General features: G+C 37.2%; 1 pseudogene; it reads left to right on the top strand.

The window, feature by feature from the left end:
• Nucleotides 1-15,032, top strand: part of LOC114688901 — a 55,647-nt pseudogene extending 40,615 nt beyond the window's left edge.
• The last annotated feature ends 4,219 nt before the right edge of the window (nucleotides 15,033-19,251 follow it).

Below are 19,251 nucleotides of genomic sequence, written 5' to 3'. Positions count from 1 at the left end.
CAAATAATAGCAGCATTATTGCAGTCTAATTTTGGGGGGTTTTGTTTTTCCTTTCTGTTTATTTGCATATCCTTTAAGTTCTGTTTGATCTTTCTATAACTGCTTTGACCTGTAGGATTATGTGGTATACCTGTAATATGTTTTATATTGTAATAAGCAAAAAAACTGTTTCATTTTAACAGAGACATATGATGGAGCATTGTCAGTTTTAATTTGTGCAGGTATACCCATGACGGCCATAACTTCTAGCAAATGAGTGATTACAGAATTAGTTTTTCAGAACTCAGAGCAGTTGCCCATTGAAATCCTGAATAAGTATCAATGGTATGGTGTACATATTTCAATTTTCCAAATTCTGCAAAGTGTAACACGTCCATATGCCAGATTTCATTCCTCTGAGTACCCTTTGGGTTACATCCTGCTGGTAATGGAATTGATTGTAGAAGGAACAAGTAGGACATTCTTTACTATATCTTTGGCTTGTTGCCAGGTTATAAAAAATCTTTTTAACCTTTACTATTGACATGATGTTTTTTATGAAATTCTGAGGCCTCCAGCACATTTCCTATCAATAATTTATCAATCTCATCATTGTCTTGTGCTAGAGGGTCTGGCAGATCAGTATGGGATCAGATGTGAGTTATATATAAAGAATATATATATATATATATTATATATATATATATATTATATATATATATTCCTGATTGTATCTTGTAATTGAATAAATAGTGAAGTTAATTCTGAAGCATCAGGGATAAATTTCTGCAGTCTCAATATGTAATTACACTCTTTCAGCATACTGAGAGTCAGTTACTATGTTGAGAGGTTCTGAAAAATCCATTAATACCAACAGAATAGCATACAATTCTGATTTTTGAACTGAATTATAAGGACTTTGAACCACTTTACTTAAATTTTCTGATTTGTAACCTGCCTTTCCTTGTTTGTTGGCATCTGTATAAAATGTACGAACTCCAGATATGGTTTTTCCCATACAATTCGAGGCAAGATCCAATCAGCTCTCTTTATAAGATCAATTCTATCGCTTTTGGGATATTTGCTGTTAATTTCTCCCAAAAAATTACTGCAATCTCTTTGCCAAGGTTCACTTTCTGTTCATCATTTTTCAATGTCCTCCTTAGATAAAGGTATGACAATTTCTGCTGGGTCTATTGCTGCTAATTGACGAAGTCTTAAATTTCCTTTCCAAATCAAGTCAGAGATTTTTTTCCACATAAGTTTTTAATTTTTTATTTGGTTTATTTGGTAAAAATATCCATTCAATATAATATCTTCCCTCTGCATTAATATTCCTTAGGAGAATGCCTAGAATGTAAAATAACCAAAATGCAATCCAGCTTTGGATCAATAAGATCCACATGCCCTTCATGTACTTTCTTTTCTACCAAGGCCAATTCTTTCTCAGCTTCAGGTGATAATTCTCTTGGACTATTTAAGTCCTTGTCACCTTCTAAGGTTTTGAACAAATTATTCAGTTCATCATTTTTTTACCCCAACAATAGTTCGTAGATGAGAAATATCTCCAAATAATCTTTGAAAGTCATTAAGAGTCTGTAGTCTATCTCTCCTAATTTGCACCTTTTGGGGTCTAATTTTTTGTAGCTCTATTTTATATCCTAAATAATTAATAGAATCACCTCTTTGTATCTTTTCAGGAGCAATTTGTAATCTCCAGCAAGGCAAACTTTTCTTTTACTTCTTCAAACATTCTTTCTAAAGTACCTGCATTTGAGTCAGCTAGTAAAATATCATCCATATAATGATAAATTATAGATTTAGGAATTTTTTTACATATCACTTCCAATGGCTGTTGTACAAAATATTGGCACAGAGTTGGGCTATTCAACATTCCCTGTGGGAGGACCCTCCATTGAAATCTTTTAACCGGTTGAGAATTATTATAAGTAGGCACTGTGAAAGCAAATCTTTCTCTGTCTTTTTCTTGTAAGGGTATTGAAAAGAAACAATCTTTTAAATCAATAACTATGAGAGGCCATCCTTTTGGTAACAGAGTAGGCAAAGGAATTCCATATTGTAGAGAGCCCATTGGCTGAATTACTTTGTTAATTGCTCTAAGGTCTGTTACCATTCTCCATTTACCAGATTTCTTTTTAATGACAAACACAGGAGAATTCCAAGGGCTGGTTGATTCTTCAAATATGCTGAGCATTTAACTGTTCTTCTACCAGTTCTTCTAAAGCCTGGAGTTTCTCTGTCGTTAAAGGCCATTGCTGAACCCATACAGGCTTGTCTATTAACCATTTTAAAGGTAGAGCTGTTGGTATCTTTGGAAGATCATCAGTTGTTGTGCCCTGTTCTTGTATAATATGGATGGCTGGTGACCACTCAAAATAATGCCTTCTAATATTTCTCTCAGCAACATGTGCTAGTTTATGATTTGTTTCTGAGATTGGAGGGATGTTAATCTGAGTATCCATTGTTGCAACAAGTCTCGACCCCACAGTTCATAACTATGTTAGCCACATATGGTTTTAATTTTCCTCTCTGTCCTTCTGGACCTATACATTCCAGCCATCTTGCACTCTGTTTCACCTGAGATAATATCCCAATTCCTAACAGTTGAATGTTTACCTCCTGAAGAGGCCAAGTGGGATGCCAAAATTCTGGTGCAATTATGGTAACATCTGTACCTGTGTCTACCAGACCAGACAACAAAACACCATTTATTTTTATGTTAATTTTGGTCTTTCTTCATTAATAGAAGTTTGCCAAAAAATTTTCTTTATGTTTTCTCCTGAATTTCTATTTTCTCTGTTTCATCATCCTGACCAGCATGATTTATTCCAATAGGCATTTGGTTATTTAATTGCTCTGAGCAGGGTTTCCTCTTCGGCTGCAGGAAAGGTTTGAACTGGATTTGCTATGGGGCCCTGCATGAGGCCCCTCCAGGAGTTTCCCAAAAACTGAGGCAAAGGATTACCCTGTCTGTCCTTTGTTGATCTACATTCGTTGGTCCAGTGTTTTCCCTTACCACACCTTCTGAATACTCCAAAAGGAAGGGCATTCTGTTGCCATCGTTCCTTGAGGAAAAATTGTTTCTAGGAATGACCTGTTTACAGTCCCTTTTCAAATGTCCTTGCTTTCCACATCCAAAACATCTAACACTCCTCAAACCTTTTGAAATTGCTTCTCCTACCCACGTATCATCATGCTCATCAGCCTCAACATTAACTGTGTTTCTAATCATCTTCCAAAGGTGCAGATCTTGCCTTTAATGGCCTGATTATTCTTTTGCATGCTGCATTCGCATTCTCAAAGGCCAAAGATTCAATTATTGCCTTACTAGCTTCTGAATCTGAGACCATTCTCTTTACTGCTGAAGCCAGTCTTTGTGTAAAAAAAAAAAAAAAAACAAAAAAAAAAAACTGTGAAAGATTCTTTTGGGCCTTGCATAACCTTTGTAAATGACACAGTTTTTTCCTGGTTCCTCAACTCTGTCCCATGCATTCAAGACTGCCATTCGACATAAAATTATGGTTTGGACATCATATAAACATTGTGTTTGTACTGAAGCATATTGGCCTTCTCCAATAAGCTGATCCTGGCAAACTTGTATTCCTTTATCCCTTCATTTTTTTCTATGTTTTTAGCTTCATCCTTAAACCAAGTTAAAAATTGCAGCCTCTGGCTGGGTTCAAGAACAGCTTGTGCCAGCTCCCACCAGTCCTGTGGTACAATCCTATTAAATGTTGACCAGAGTTTAACATTTGCTTTACATATGGGGAATGCATGCCATAAGATACTATTGCCTCCTTAAACCTTTTGAAATCCAACATTTCTATTGGAGCCCAAATATTTCGTGTAATCATTTGATCAGGCAACTGCTGTACGGTTACAGGATAAATTAAAGGTGACTGTGTGAAAACAGACTTTCTTTCTGTAACCTTATGATCCGGACTTAAACAACTTCACTGTTAATTTCTTCTGTCTGAATTTTTACAGGTTTAACAAGTTTTTCTAAAGCTGTCATCCTGGCACTTAAATTGACTATCTTTTTAAATTGTAAAATGAGGATAAGCCTAGTGATAAACTGCATAATTCCAATAATACTAATCTTCTCATATAGTTGTTCCATTGTCAGACTGCTTAAAATTTCAAACAAAACCCAATTTTCTTCCAATGTACACATAAAACCCATTTTTTTAATGTGGAAAAAAATTCTCTTTTAAATAGTTTCCTTTATGACTTACCAAATCTGTGTAGAACATTAGAAATCTGAGCAAATTTCAAAACAGCCACCTAGTGTCCTAGGTGTGAATCCAGAGAGAGAGAGAGAGAGAGAGAGAGAGAGAGAGAGAGAGAGAGAGAGAGAGAAAGCGAAATCATAGCCGGCTAAAGCTTAAATCCAGCCACATGTTCCCTCTTGAGCCGAGTCAAGCTTGGCTCTGGCTTCCTTAAGCTCTGACCACATGTGTTGGCTTTACAGGCATGGGCCCTATTTGGCAGGGCAGGCCTGAGTTTTTTGCAGCACCGGCTTTAAGCAAGCAGCTCACAGTTAGTCCAGCCTGAGGCCAAGCAGACCTGGCCGGGGCTAGGAGCCAGCTGCTCAGACTAGGGAGCTGGCCCCAAGTGGTTTTTAATAGATTCGTGTCATGTTGGGCATCAGATGTAGATGTAACCAACCATCTTATTAAAATAAGAAACACAGAACCAATGTAAAAGAGAAAGCCGAGAGTCAGAGCTCAGAGCTAAAATCTTACCTCCTGCAGTGCTCCTAGCTTCCCCGAAAGAGAGCTACTTCCTGTGTGTCTGTCTTTAAATAGTCTTTCTGTTCTGCCTTCTCATTGGTTATAACCCAAACAAATGACTGCCTCGTCACTGCCTGTAAGTACCGCCCTCCAGGTCTTAAAGGCTTATGTCTCCAATGTTGGCTATATCCCTGAACACACAGAAATCTACCTAGCTCTTCTAACCACCATGCTCTTGCTATGGCTCTAAGAGCTCTGACCCCAGGGCAACTTTATTTATTAACATACAATTAAAATCACATTTCAGTACAAATAAAATACCACCATAGAACCTCCCAAAGTTAGTCTTCGGGAAAGGTTTTTGTTTTTGTCTTTCAGGAGAATGAAGGCTAAGGAATCTGAAGAACTCTGGACAAGTGAGGCATCTGAAGTAAAAGGACAAATCATCCAGAAAAAAAAATGTCCCAAGAAAAAGAGTAAATTGACCTATTTGTATATCACATATAAAATTTTATAAGTCTTCCTAAATCTTTGTTTCTGCTCTTCTCTACAGACACTTAACATAAATGGTCTTTTTTAGCCCGAGTTCAATTAAAAATTAAAGCTGGTTTTGAAGTTGAAGAATGACTCTCTCCTTCTCTAAACCCAAGCATGTTGTTAAAAGGAAAATGCAAAGTTTCTGTATCATGTCAGAAGAGCCATCTGATATGGGACGGAAGAAAACCAAAAAATTAAGGGACTGTTCTATTGCTACTAATCTCAATTCTTTGGTTCTATTTTGATTCTTTAAACATTTCTTAAGGTATGAATTTTATATCAAAAATTGTAACATTAATATATATATATATATTTTTAAACTTTTGTTATGATATTAGTGGTCATATAGAGTACTAACTAATTCTAGAAAAAAAGACTTCATTTAGCTGCCTATACTTGTTTTTGTGTTGGAATCTCTATCGTTTTCTGCAGGGAATCATGACCAGGCTTAACAGGGAATTTGAAGTTTCCAGAAAGATGATGGGGCCCCAAAACAATGATTCCATATGGATAATAATAATACCATTAAGCTAACAAATATCTCCAAAAGATCAGCTTTGGACTACAAACTGCTCAGGACACTTTCATGATGGCTAGCTGAGATGATCCAGCCTCACAGACTATTCAAGCAAGGACTTGGGATAAGCCCTGCAATTTTACATTATGCAGAGACTGGACAACAATTGATACAGCTACCACTCTAAAACTTGACAATTAACCCAAAAATTTATTCAGGATCCCCTAAAGATGACTTAGCCCACAAACAGAAGGAAGTAACTTTTTTAATTTTATAATTTAATTTAATTTTACATATCAGCCATGGATTCCCCTGTCCTCCCTCCTCCTGCCCCCTCCCCAACCTCTCCCCAGGCCACCCCCCATTCCCATCTCCTCCAGGGCAAGGACTCCCTGGGGATTCAGCTCAACCTGGTAGATTCGGTCAAGGCAGGTCTTAGTTCTCTCAGGCTAAGCAAAGTGTCCCTGCATAGGTCCCAGGTTCCAAACAGCCAGCTCATGCACTAAGGACAATATTTAAGAACACAACACCCATATTCCCAAGAGGTGGGACAGGTGATTTTTGGTCTTTCAATGGGTTTCAGCTTTGGAATAATTGTCATTTTTTAGGAGGGTTGGTTACAAGTTGTTATTAATGGTCAGGAAAGAGGCTAAACAAAGGAGAATTGATTTAAGATTCTTGTTTGAAAAAAAAGAAAAGAGAATAGATAAGAGGTAGATTATTGAATCTACTCTGAAAAAAGAGAGAGAAATGATAGAATAAAGGGTAGATTATTGAATATACTCTAAAAAGGAAAAAGAGAGGATATGATATAGATATGATAAAGATTAAAAGGTAGATTCTTGAATCAACTTTTAAAAGACAACTACTAGTTTTAAATACTTTACATTGGATTGGATTTTTATATATTGTACACAAATTATGTATATTGAGATTGATATTGTTAGAAAATGCTCTATGTATATTTCTAATCTTGTTCAGAATATTGTACCTATAAAGTTCATTTAACATTGTAATGCAATTTGCTAATCCGTGAATGTTATTACCAAACTATTAGGGTATAAAGAAATGAAAGTTAGTAGTTAGACATTATAATCAAACTTGTAGTCAGGTTAGGTATGTTTTCAAGGTTGATCAGAGATATATTAGATAGGTCATCTTCAGACCTTTCAGAGATCTATAGACTATGGCATTTAAAATGTTTTAGTAACATAGATTTTTTTTTCTTTTTTTATGACTATGAGACATGTCTGCTTCTGGCAGCACCAATCTACTTCAGAAAAGATATAGGCATTGAAGAAACTGTGTATGTGTAGATGTAACTGTCTTGTTAAATAAGAAACACAGAGCCAATGCAGAGATGAAAGCCCAAGAGGTCAGAACAATTGCTAAGAGCTAAAAACCTTACCCTTCACTGCTGCTGCTGTCCTCCTCAGCAAGAGACCTACTTCCTGTGTGATTGTCCTTTTTATTGACTTTCTGTTCTGCCTTCTCATTGGTTGTAAACCCAAACACAGACCTCCTCATCACTGCCCATCTATACAGAACTCCAGGTCTTCTATGGTTGGTACTGAGATTAAAGGCTTGTGCCTCCATACTGGTGTATCCTTGAACACACAGAGATCTGCCTGTCATGTGATCAGGATTAAGGGCATGTGATACCACTGCCAGACTTCTGGTATGGCTTACTACTAGCTCTGATCTCCAGGAAACTTTATTTATTAACATACAAATAAAATCACATTTCAGTACAAATAAAATATCACCATATTTCCCCTTTTCTATTTTAATAAAAAGAAAAAAGGAAAAAGTTATGACGAATATAAGAAAAACTATATACAAAAGTACAATAACTATATACCATATATACAATCAATAAATACCTAAACAATGTCTAGTCCAATTGTACTTGACAAATTCAGAGAAAATAATTCCATTATCTATCCTGTTTTGGTAAGTCCAAAATGTACCTAATTCACTTTCTATCATAACTAATATTCAACTATAACTAACTAATTTTCAACTCCCTCAGAGACTCAAGAGGGAAATAATATTACCTAATAAAAATAAAAACAGGAAGTTCATGCAAGCAGCTTCCAAAGAAAATGTGAGTTGACAGAAACAGTCAGCTGCCTGGACAGTCACCTGAGGTTTCTTCACAGTGTTGGGCATCATCTTCAGCCTAAAGAACTAGGATGTACACAAGGTCAATAGTTCAACCTCACATTGGGTGAGAGCAGTCCATGTACCAGAAACACCTGAATTCCACTAGTGTCATGTCATGATTCAGGATTTTAAATTCTGGAAGTTGCTGATGTTTTTTTAATTCAGCTGTCCATTCTTCTTGGCTATGTGTCTATGTGGCTTCATCTCAGCATCCCGTTCTTCTCCATGTCCTTCTATTAAATGCCAGTCTACTATTGAGAGGTGTTAGTTTAGTTACTCTTCAAGAATAACTGTTTCAGCTGTCATTCCACTACACATCAGAAGCCATCGGCCCACTGCCTGTTCAGCTGCCTTCGAAAAAAAAGGGCACAGTACCTTTTCCAGTTTGCAAAAGCCACTTCAGGGATGGTGCCATATTGTCCTGGCCTCAGAAGATGCCTGATGCCTTTTCTTTTCTTTTTTTTTTTCATTTATTTATTTATTATGTATACAGTGTTCTATCTACATGTATGCCTGCTTGCCAGAAGAGGGTGCCAGATCTCATTACAGATGGCTGTGAGCCACCATGTGGTTACTGGGAATTGAACTCAGGACCTTTGGAAGAGCAGCCAGTGCCCTTAACCAGTGAGCCATCTCTCCAGCCCCAGAAGATGCCTTTTGATAAAGCCACAACCACACTTGTCTTGGCAAGAATCGGTAGTCCTTTGTTTCGTGTCCTGTTTGTCCTGTTTGTCAGCAGTTGATTCGAGGATACTTTGTTGTCCAGTGGCTAACTTTTGCCACAATGAAAGTTAACTCCATATGCAGTTTCTTCAATGCCCATATTTTCTCTGAAGTAGATTGGTACTGCCAGGAGCCGACATGTCTCATAGTCATAACAAAAAAGAAAAAAATTCTAAGTTATTAAAACATTTTAAATGCCATATTCTATAGATCTCTAAAAGGTTTGAAGATGACATGTCTATCTAAAATATATCTGCTCAATCTTGAACACATACCTAATATGACTACAAGTTCTACTGTAATGTCTAACTACTAACTTTCATTTCTTTATATCCTAATAGTTGGTAATAATAATAACATTCAAGGATCAGCACATTGCATTACATTGTTAAATGAATGGTATAAGTACAATATCTTAAACAAAATTAGAAATATATGTATGGCATTTTCTAACAATATCAATCTCAATATATATAATTTGTATACAATATAAAACATTCCAAACCAATGTAAAGTATTTAAAACTAGTAATTGTCTGTTTCTTCTAAACAAGAACCTTAAATCTAATCTCCTTTGCTTAGCCTTTTTCCTAACCCTTGACAACAACTTGTAACCAACCCCCCTAAATAATGAAAATTATCCCAGACCCAAAACCCATTAAAAAGACCAAAAAACCACCAACCCCACACCACCTATTTGGGAATGTGGGCATCAAATTCTTAAAATTGCTTCCTGCTAGGTATGGGTGAAGGTATCTTTATTCTGAAAAGAAAATCTTGGATTAATTGTCAAATTCTAGGAAAGGTAACTATATCCATTGTTGTCCAGTTTGAGCATAATGCCAAAGTTCAGGTTTTATCTCATCCTTATTCAAGTAGACTTTGAAACTGGATCATCTCAGCTAGCCCTCTCAAAATTGCTCAGAGAACTTTGTAGTCTAAAGCCTATCTGTAGATGATGTTTGTCAACTTAGTGATATTATTATTGTCCACATGGAATTGTTGTTGTTGTGGGGCCCCATCTTCTTCCTGGAGACTTCAGTTGATGTTAGGCCTGGCCATGATTTCCTGCAGAAAACTGGTAAGAGACTCCAACACAAAGACATATATATGCAGCTAATTGAAGCCTTTTATCTAGAATTAGTTAGTACTCTATATGACCATTCATATCTTAACAAAGTTTAAAATGTATATATATATATATATATATATATGTGTTTATATATATATAAATCTTGTAAATTTGATATAAAATTCATACTTTAAGAAAAGTTTAAAGAATCAGAATAGAATCAAAGAATTGAGATTAGTAATAGAATAGTCCCTTAATTAGTTTGGTTTTTCTACTGTCCCATGTCAGAAGATGGCTCTTTCTTTTGGCATGATACAGGGAGTTTGCATTTTTCTTTTAACAACATGCTTGAGCTTAAAGAAGGAGAGAGCCATTCTCCAACTCCAAAGTCAGCTTTAAATTTTAATTGAACTTGGACTACAAGAAGACCAATAGTGTTAAATTTCTTTAGCAAAGTGCAGAAACAAATACTTAAAAAGACTTATGAAATTTTATAGATGATATACCCATACGCCATTTCACTGTTTCCTGGGATAGATGATTTGTCCCTTTTCTTCAGTTGTCTCATTTGTCCAGTGTTCTTCAGATTCCTTAACCTTCATTCTCCTAAAAGACAAAAACAAAAACTTTTCCCCAAGACTAATTTTTGGGGATGTTCCCTTTCAGCAAGTTATTATCTGATTAAATGAAAAGGCATGTGTTACTGGTATAAGTTAGTTTAAATTGGATGCTCATGCTGGTTGATGAACTATCACCTCTTCTAATTAAGAGGTCTCTCTTGTTCAAATCAAACCTTTATCAATTTTGATGGTATCCACAGCTTATCTTATCCTGTAGAAACAAAAGCAAAACCTCATCCCCAATGTAACACATATCCTGGTTTCCATTCTGAGGTCAACACATCCTTGAAGTATATAGGCTGATTTAACTCTGTGGTTTTTTCTATTATCCAGTGTCTCTCTGGAGCTGTTGTTTCTTTCTCATTAGCACTGAGAAAATTCAAAGTTAATAGAGCATTATGCAGTCTATTTCTGGGGTTTTTATTACCCCTTTCTGTTTATTTAGCATATCCTTTAGAGTTCGATTTGATCTTTCTATGACTGCTTGGCCTGTAGAATTATGTGGTATACCTGTAATATGTTTTATATTGTAATAAGCAAAAAACTGTTTCATTTTACCAGAGACATATGCTGGAGCATTGTCAGTTTTAATTTGTGCAGGTATACCCATGATGGCCATAACTTCTAGCAAATAAGTGATTACAGAATCAGCTTTTTCAGAACTCAAAGTGGTTGCCCATTGAAATCCTGAATAAGTATCAATGGTATGGTGTACATATTTCATTTTTCCAAATTCTGCAAAGTGAAACACATCCATCTGCCAGATTTCATTCCTCTGAGTACCCTTTTGGTTACATCCTGCTAGTAATGGTGTCTGATTGTAGAAGGAACTAGTAGGACATTTCTTTACTATTTCTTTGGCTTGTGTTAACTTTCATTGTGGCAAAAGTTAGCCAGTGGGCAACAAAGTGCCCTCGAATTGACTGCTGACAGTATGCTATCCAACATGGACAAACAGGACACAAAACAAAGGACTGCCGATCCTTGCCAAGACAAGTGTGGTTTCAACTTTGGCAACAGGTGTCCTCTGAGGCCATGACAATATGGCACCATCACTGAAGTGGCTTTGAAATCCAGAAAAGGTACAGTGCCCCTTTCTTTGAAGACAGCTGAACAAGCAGTGGACCAATGGCTTCTGGTGTGCAGTGGAATAATAGCTGAAACAGTTATTCTTGAAGGAGTAACTAGGCTGATGGAATCTACCTTCTCAATGGTAGACTGGCATTTAATAAAGGAGATGAAGCCACCCACAAGTTGAGAAGAATGGGCAGCCAAATTCCAAAAACACCAGCATTTTCTAGAATTTAAAACCCTGAATCATGACAGGACACTGGTGGAATTCAAGTGTATCTGGTATATGGAATACTTGCACCGATTGTGAGGTCGAGCTGTAGGCTTTGTGTACATCTCACTTCACGAATAAGTCTGTCAGATACATTAAGCCTTTAGGCTGAAGATGGATGCCCCAATGTGCAGAGAAACCTTGGGTGACTGTCCAGGCAGCTAGCTGTTTCTGTCAACTCACATTTTTTTTTGGAAGTTGCTTATTTGCACTTCGTGTTTTACTAGATAATGTTATTTCCTTCTTTGATCTTTGAGGTAGTTGAAGAATAGATAGTCATAGTTATAGTTTTCCTTCTTGAGAAATTCAGAAAAGGAACTCACTAAGAGGTGTTAAGTGTGTAAGTTTGAAAGACATCATAAGATAGTTTTCTGTTGGTAATATAAGTTAGGATAGAACATGAATTAGATACATTTTGGGCTCACCAAAATAGAATAGAGAATGGAATATTTTCTCTGAATTTGTCAAATGCAAATAGACTAGACATTGTTGTTGTATTTATTGCTTGTATATATTGTATATAGTTATTGTACTTATTGTATACAGTTTTTCTTATATTAGTTATAACTTTTTATAATTTTTTTATTTTTATTAGACAAAAAAGGGAAAATGTGGTGATATTTTATTTGTGCTTTGATAAATAAAGCCTGCCTGGAGATCAGGGGGGAAAGGCTAACCATTTTAAGTAAACAAAGTCAGGCAACATATGCCCTTAATCTGATCACTCATCAGGCAAGGTCACTGTGTGTTCAAGGCCATAGTAGGGAACAGAGCCAAGCATAGTGACACACGCCTTTAATCCCAGTACCAACCACAGAGACCTGGAGGTCTGTACAGACAGGCAGTGACAAGGAAGTGAGGTAGCTGGGATAAGAGCCAATGAGAGGGCAGAACGGTAAGGCAATAAAGGCATAGGTAAGACAGGAAGTAGCTCGCATTTGGAAGCTGCAGAGTTGGTGAGATAAGGTTGGCTTTTCCTATTTCCCTGATCTCTCTAAGACTTTCACCCCTGTATTTAGCTCCATGCTTTTTATTTAATAAGACTATTTAGAAATTCATCTATAATAGTGAACTTCAGATTCCATGTTAATGACTACTGCTAACAATCATTTACTGAAAGCATACTCTATACTAGCATTTTGGATGTATGATCTCATTGATCAACTATACAAATTATAGAGATCATTTATAGATGATAGAAGTGAAGCTCAGAGAGTGTAGGAGAATGATCACATTATACATATAGAAAACACAAAGGATTTCCTCCTAATTTATGAGACACTAAACCCAATATGCTCCTGGGTAAAGTTGGTAACACTATTGATGAGAAAGGTGAGAACCTTTTTTTCTTGTATAATACTGTAAAGTTTATAAAGCTATTTTTATCCACATCAGCTCATCTGATGGTTCTTAAAAAGAAAAGAAAAAAAAAAAAAACAAGATGCTCTCATTGTACCAAAACTGTCTGATTCCCAGCTGTGACCCATCTATATAAATCATTATTTCTTCTCTCCCCAAACACATGCACATATTCATGCATACACATGTACACAAGCGTCTGCTTAATGATAATTTCCTAGCCTCACACAAATATTGATTCAAATTTGATAAGATTATACATGTGATAGCTTTTCTGTTTGAACAAGAAGGAATAGGAACACAGGCACTCAGGAAGGGACCTCACAGGTGAACTCCATGTTCATCCAGGAGGGTCACCAAAACAACTTTTCAAAGAGCTAAAGTACAAAATTCACTCCAACCACATCTCCCATTATCATTGCCCAGAATCTGTGTCCCTATGCCTGCTACCCTAGGACACAGCATATCTCTGGGATGTTTGAGAAAGTCAGATCAGATGAAAAGTTTGGGGAAAATATCTATCTATGTATGTTCAAGAATTTGTCCCATTTTTTATTCCACTTTAATAGAAGTGAGGAATCTAAGTGATACCTCTGACTTTGTACTCCTAGCCTTCTCTGAGCACTCTTTGGGCTTTGCCCAGGTGTGTACTTCATTACCCTGTTGGGAATCTGCTCACCACCATTGACCATTGGCTCTAACAAGCACTCCACATACCCATGAACTTCTTCATGGCCAACCTGTCCTTCATCAATACCTGCTTCACTTGTAACATTATCCTCAAGGCAGATATTGAGATCCAGCATCACATCATCTCACACTCTGGGTACCTTACACAAATGTACTGCTTCATGGCATTGACCCTGTTGACTGGTTTCCTGCTGCTTGGGATGGCCTGTGATTGCTGTGCTACATTCTTTATATTACATCACGATCATGTGTCCTAGGTGTTACATGTTGCTGGTGTCTACATCATGGCTCTGTTCCAGCCTCCTGGGTTTTTCACTTGCTATAGTTGGGTTTCTTTACTTTTGCTCTTTTGAGGGGCCCACTACAAAGTTTCCAAATAAATCACACATGGAGGCTTATTCTTAATTATAAATGCCCAGCCTTAGCTTAGCTTGTTTCTTGCCAGCTTTCCTTAAATTATCCTGACTACCTTTTGCCTCTGGGCCTTTACCTTTCTCTATTTCTGTATTTCTTTTCTGTCCTTCTTATTCTGTGTCTGGCTGTGTGACTGTGTGGCTGGGTGGCTGGGTGGCTAGGTGGCTGGCCCCTTCTTTTCTCACTCCTTGATCTCTTGCTCTTTCTCCCCCTTCTCCAATATTTCTCTACTTATTTATCCTCTCTGCCTGCCAGCCTTGCCTATCCTTTCTTCTGCCTTACTATTGGCTGTTCAGCTCTTTATTAGACCATCAGGTGTTTTAGACAAGCAAACACATCCTCATAGAGTTAAACAAATGCAACAGAAAAGAATGCAACATGTCTTTGTATCATTAAACAAATGTTCCACAGCATAAATAAATGTAACACATCTTAAAATAACATTTTACAACAACCGGTGCTGCTAATAGCCCAATTTTCCTTCTGTGCCTCCTATTCCATCCCACATTTTTTCTGTGATGTACTCTACCCACTCCTCAAGATCTCAAGTTCTCTCAGATACCCATAGCTTTCAAGTCACACTGTTAACTGAAGCAGTTTTCTCCAACACAGTCCCTCTCACCTCTGTCCTGGTCTCTCATGCACATATCATGCCATCCTTGGGAACCCTTTGGTTTCAGGGAAGCACAAACTTCTCTACCTGTGGTTCTCATCTGGCAGTGGTCAATTTGTTCTATGTGACACTCTTTCTGGTGTATTTCTAGCCACCATCCTCCTACATAACAGGCTCTGAAATGGGTGAATCTGTGTTACACACAATGGACACCCCCATGCTCAATCCCTTCATGGAGACTCTCTGACTTGGGAAAATGTTGTGTTCACAGAAGGTACTTCCTCAGACTAGAAGCCCAGGACCTTTAAAATGCTTTCTAAACTGAACTCTTCAGCTACAGTTTTTGGAGAACTATAAAATGAGAGAGATGCATACCTACCAGCAGGCTAACAGTCTGGGCACATGTAATTTGACAGGATCAACTGTCCAAAGATGGAAATGTATCCTCAGGAAAGGAAGTAGACAGAAATGGCTTCAGGGTGATCAAATTAGTGATTCTGGTACACAAGCAGATTCCAAACATAGGAATGGAACCACCAAGAGGCACATCAGCAAAGCTTCAGTTCTAGATGGAAGTGCAAATGGCACCTATATCTATGACTAAGACTTGGTCTCCTGGTGCTAGGTTGAGCTCCAGGAATCCAATTGATGAGAGAGAGGAGGGATTCTGCAGGTGAAGGACGTCGAGATCACGATGGGAAGACATGCAGAGATGACCGGCCACACCGGTGGAAGCCCATGAACTGTAAACTAATGGCTGTGGAGTCCCCATGGGACTGGACTAGGCCCTCTGGATACGCAAGATGGTTGTTTGGCTCGAACTGTTTGGGGGGCACTCAGGCAGGGGGATCGGGATCCTTCCCTGGTGCATGGGCAGGCTTTTGGGAGTCCGGTGCCTGCGGCGTGATGCCTTGATGCAGTGGGAAGGGCCTTGGACCTTCCTAGGCTAAGTGTGCTGGGCTCTGCTGACTCCCCATGGGAGACCTTGATTTGGGGGATATGGGGATGTGGGGTGGCTTGGGAGGGAGGGCTGGGGGATGGGAAGAGGGAGGAGATGGGATCTGTGGGTGGTATGTAGAGTGAGTAGAAAATTTCTTAATAAAGAAAAATGAAATAAATAAATAATAAACAAGAGTAATTTAAGCAGGAAAAAGAGACTTGGTCTCACAAAGCAAAAAATAATACTGACAAATTCTGTGGGATCAGGGGCTCTGAGCTTTAGGGACCATTTCTAAGCTCAGCTTTGGAAGTAGCTCACTGATAGGAATTGACTCTCCATGGAAAAGCTGAACCAAGAAAATTTATTTGCTGATACTAAGAGAGCAAGAATAATTCTAAATAGAAGAAATTGGCACAGTCAGAAGAGCAATTTGAATCTGGGATTGTATGAAATTGTTAACATAGTGATGACTGCTGATAAGGATAGGTCTGTAATTCTTCAGTTCATAAATTCTGGTTTACTTTATTTCCTACACTATAAGACACACACATCATTGTGAAATTTTTAATGAAAAAGCAGAAAACAATAAAATGATCACAGTCCCCTGTTTAAAAATAATCCCTGTTGTTTTGTATAATTTTTCTTCAGTTTGTTTCTAGTCACTGTTGTATTCTCCTTTGCTGAGAAAAACAACATTAGTGTGATCATCAATACTTTTTCACTGAATTCTCTAATGTGAGTTCTGTCTACATGACCATTATTTCTTCCTGAAAATCTTGGAGATTACATCACAAGATAAGTTCATGTCAATATAACTTTTCACTGATGCCACGAGACCCAGGCTTTCTAGCATTCAGTATTACAAGTGAGGATGTAATGAATATCAAAAACAAACACAGTGTTTGTACGTTGTGATCATTGATGTTTTTGGAAGTAGAATGTCTAAGCAGAACATTTTGGAGCTATATGTCTATTTTAACAAAATCTCACATTGGGATATCTTTCGTCTGCATCCTCTAAGTCTCCATTGCTCATATTTCCACTTGTAACTATGATACTTTCAGTGGCACCCCTCAGCTTCCATTTCTTTTTGTTATTAGTGAGAAGAACATCTTTCTGGATCTGATGACCAGTTTTAAAAAAATCTCTTATTGTATGTTCATATCATTGACCCATTGTCTCCATGGCAATTTTAAACTGAGCCAGACAGGCTTTTGACATTGATGATATCAGCATATCCTTGTCTTCTTTGCCTTCGTTTCACAGCTAATTCTTTATCTCTCAGTGGTGTCTTATTAATGTATGTTAGTTAGCACATGGAGTGTGTCTCATTATGATACTTGTATGTACATAAGTCTGTTCTTCTCGCCCACCCTCATCACCCACCCTCCTTTGCACGGGTTGGTCCCTCCTAAATAGTTTCCCTTCCACTTGTGTGTGTGTGTGAACCTTGGTTCTCCATAGGAAAACAAGCACACATTTATTCTCTCCACCTCATTACTCTTTCTTGTTCCCTCTTTTCATTTTATATATATATATGGTAGTTTTTATGTGTTCATATCAGAGGATCTTGTTCTTTGTAACTACTTTTCCTGAGATTTCAACTACAAACCCCTCCATTCAAGATTTATGAAAATAATTATGTATTTTTTATCTCCTGGTGAAATGTATTGCTTTGATACATACAACCAGAAATTACTATAGAGTGAAGTCATATGGTTGAAGTGGTCTTCTCTCCACACATCCTTCTTACTTTCTATAAATGATTCAAGTTTTTTCTCTACACAGGGACTTGAAATAGGATTCTGGGATTCTGACCATGCCCTATTTTATGATCTGGGAACAGTAATATGTGTTTTAGAAAATTCATTACACTCTACATGTACAGCTCTGTCCTTTTTCTAAATACAGCAACACATATTTTTTAAATTGTTTACTCCAGGCACCTAAGAATACAGAAAGACTGAAAATAAGGGAGTTGAAAAATAATGTCATAAAAGTATTGACATGCTCAATTACTATCAAATGAGTAGCTTTTAAGGAACTATCACACACATAAACGTTCATATAATGAACTTCCATTTACCAGGAAAACATAATAATTTTATTTTTTAAATTATAAACATAAAAATAAACAAAGGCATTCTTTTTGTTTGGTTGGTTTCTGTTTTGTTTTATTCTTTGTCTTTTAAGACAGGGTTTTTCTGTGTAGCCCTGGCTGTCCTGAAACTTGCTCTGCAGACCAGGTTGGCCTTGAACTCAAAGATCTGCCTGCCTCTGCCACCTAAGTGTTGAGAGTCAAGACATGGGCCACCAGCACCCAGAAGATAAAGGCATTCTTTTTAATGTTTTACATTTATTTATTGGGGGGAGGGTTTGTGCACATACCACATCAGAGAACAACTTGCAGGGTTCGATTCTCTCCTTCTATAATGGGGTTCTAGGGATCGAACTCAAGTCATGAGGCTTGACAGTGAGTGCCTTTATCTGCTAAGTCTTCCCACTGGCCCACAAACCCAGACTTATTAAGAGATTTCTAATGTATTGATGGTAATTCATTGAGTGGATAAATTGTTCTAAACTCAGTAATTATATATAATATTTTAAAAGTACAATTTGCAACAGACATATATAGGGTATCATACTTAGCACTTGCAGATGAGTGCAAGAATGCAAGGGAAAATGTACTTTGCTCACATTCTGAGACATTTAAAAAATAATAAATGTCAATAGGCTAAAATCATAAATATCACATGTAGTCAAGTAAAAAACATAACAAAGATGTGACTAGATAGGCTAGAGAGATGGCTCCATCAGAAAAGTGCTTGCATGAAGATCCAAATTTGGTCCTCCAGAACCCCTGTTAATTTAAAAAAAAAAGTGAGCATAAGAACATATAAACCCAGTGCTGTGAGGGCAGAAACATGAGGATCCCTGAGGCTTGCTGGTCTGCCAGACTGGCTAAAATAGCAAGCAAGCTCCAGGTTCAGTGAGAGAACCTGTCAGAAAAACAACATAGAGAGCAATTGAGGAAAACAGTTGAGTTGACCTTTGGTCTACACACACACACACACACACACACACAAATACAACTAGAAATTCCCATATGTTTGGGAGTTGGGAACTCAGTAGGAATAATCTGGGAATAAAAGAAGCTAACATGATTATTCATTAGAAAATATTTTCAATGGAATAAATACCAATATAAGATTATTAGAAATGTATAACATTACAAAAGTTAGAAATTAAAAACTAGGGCTGTGAAATTATGAGCTAAACTTCCATCTTAAAACATATAGGAAAAATGGATAAATTAATCTAAGTAAGAAAAGAAGAAAAACAAAACATGTAAGAACAAAACATGAAGAAATAGAGTAGAATGTGACAGAAAAGACCAAGAAAGAGAACAGCCAGACATCAGGGCTCATGCCTGTAATTCCACAGGAGTTTCTTGTAGAGAAGGGAAGGCAGGACATGATAGAAAAGAGGCATGCTGTTTAATGACAATTTAATGTCCATTGCCTCA

This window comes from Peromyscus leucopus, chromosome 4 (genome assembly GCF_004664715.2).
Source record: "Peromyscus leucopus breed LL Stock chromosome 4, UCI_PerLeu_2.1, whole genome shotgun sequence".
Lineage (NCBI taxonomy): Eukaryota > Metazoa > Chordata > Mammalia > Rodentia > Cricetidae > Peromyscus > Peromyscus leucopus.
The sequence above is the reverse complement of the archived record's forward strand: the minus strand, read 5'-3'. Positions and strand labels throughout refer to the sequence as shown.